Raw genomic sequence first — 2,476 nt, forward strand, 5'->3', positions numbered from 1 at the left:
ACGAGGCCTTCCTTGGTATCTATGGACATCTGGCATTGCCACCTGAAAGCTCTCATTTCTCTGCAGTATTCTACCACTCTCACCAGTTGTGCTGGAGCTGCTCAACTCATGCTACCACCCTCAACAAAACCCTGAAGTGCATTCCAAAGATCCTTAGTACTGAGAAGGATGACTGTTTAAGAGGCTTGTCTAGGGACCAGCAGATGGCATAATGGTTAACTACTGTTTGCATCCTAGGCCCATTGGTGTCAAACTCATGCCGGGTGCCTGTGCATGCATGCCCAAATTCCCAAGAGGAGACTGCAAGAGAAGAGATTGTGGTGTGACCATTGTTCCTGGGGAGGGTGATTTTTTGCTTTCTGTCTCTCTGTCTCTCCAGTGAGTGCACATACCTGATAACAAAAATCTCTCTCGCAAAAAAAAAAAAAAAAAAAAGGCTTGCCTAAAGGCATATAATGAATTTGCTTCAGTCAGTGAAACATGTCAGGCACTGAAAGGCAGATATCATGGGTCCTCACTAAGCTGTATAAAATATTTAATTGCATAGAAGTAGAGAGTGTAATGGTGGATATCACAAACTTGAAAGAGAAGCAAGTGAGAGGAGAGGAATAACTTTTTTTTAAAAATTTTTTTGGAGAGGTTTTTTGCGTTAGGGGGTGTGTGCGCTCGCCAGACAGACAGAGAGAGACATAGAGACAGAAAGCGAGAAATCACCCCCCCCCCCAGGGGGGATGGTCACGCCGCAATCCCTTCTCCTCCATTCTCCTCTCGGGATCTTGGGCACGCATGTACATGCGCCTGGCGTGAGTTTTAAGCCACCAGGTCCAGACTCGATCTGCAGTTGACTACGTGGGAGTCCAACAACATAGCCATTACGCTAACTGCTGTTTCCCGAGGAATAACTTTATTAACAGACACAATAGTGCTTATTAAAGTGGAATATTATAGCAAAGAATGCTGTTGACAATTTTATCTATCTCTCTGAATCGATCTATCTATCTATTTATATAGGTTTTTGTCCTGGGACATATATATTATCTGGAGAGATTCAGAGAGAGACAGAGAGAGGCAAAGTGAGAAATCACCCCCCAGGGTTACAGCCACCCCACAATCCATTCTCTTCTTGGGGATTTGGTCACATATGCACCTGCACCTGGCATGATTTTCAAGCCTCTTGATCTGAGATGCAAACCACTGGCAGCCATGTGGGAATTTAGTACCTTAATCACCATGCCACCTGTTGGCCCTTCAATATATCCTTTAAATAACCAGAAGAGCAGATTTAGAATGTGCACTACACAAAATGACAGGTGTTGGAACTGATAGATATGTTTATTGCCCTAATTTGACCATTGCACATTGCATACTTGCTTTGAAAAATCACACTGTACCCCACAAATAATGTACAACTATTATATGTAAATTAGAATTACAATAACTTTTTAAAATTTGTCATCACTTCTCTTACATTCCAAAACATTATTTTATACTTACATCTCACTCTGTATTTAAAGACAAAGAGTGAAAGCTCTTTGCTTAAGGAAAATATCTGGAATAGTAAGACTTTAAAGAACCATAGATAGATAGCTTTTTATATTTAACTTTTAAAAATCTCCATTTAAAAACTCATATTTCTTCATGTGCTGGTCCAGTGGCCTAGTATTTTGGGAGCACTAGATTCCACCTGGACTACTGCAGTTCCAATTCTAGCCCAAGAAGCTTGAAAAACATGTTAAGGGGAACAGCAGATGGTGTCTTGGTTACTCCCATGTGGTTGATTGCACTTTGAGTCCTGGACCCAGATGCTTGAAACTCACACTGGACACGTGTGCATGCATGCTCAATATCCTGAAAAGAGAATGGAGGAGAATGGATTGTGATGTGGCCATCCTTCCTGGGGGGTGGTTTCTCACTTTCTGTCTGTTTGGCAAGTGCATACACTCTTTAAAAAAAAAGAAAAGAAAAGAAAAAAAACCATGATAAGTGCATGCGTGTGCATGCTCTAATCCCTAGGAGGTGGAGAAATAGAGGAAAAGGGATTCTAGTGTGACCATATCTAATTGTGGGCTTCTTTCTTCTCCCTCTCTCTAGCAAGTCCATATGCCACCCCCACACCTCTCCTCAGAAATTAAAAAATGTTTCTTAAACCATGCACTTAATAACCACTGAAGGCTTTCTGCCTATAAACTTGTCCATAACCAGAAGACATCTGACATTGATGGCTTGATGGGAGAACACACCCCATTAGTTCAAGAAAGGCATGTAATGTGAACAAGGAATGCAGTTACCTTCCTCTCAATAGCATAGGTACTTTTATCAGGATTTATACTTGGAATGCTCCCAAATCTGTCCCATGAGTACTACATGGTGTCATTTAATTTCACTTTGAGGACTTAGTTTTTCCCCTTGGAAATTGAATTTTTCTAAGTAATTATAACGATGTATTTTAGCTTTTGGTATGTATCACATACAAGTA

This window comes from Tupaia chinensis, unplaced genomic scaffold (assembly GCF_000334495.1).
Source record: "Tupaia chinensis unplaced genomic scaffold, TupChi_1.0 Scaffold000192_2, whole genome shotgun sequence".
Classification (NCBI taxonomy): Eukaryota; Metazoa; Chordata; class Mammalia; order Scandentia; family Tupaiidae; genus Tupaia; species Tupaia belangeri.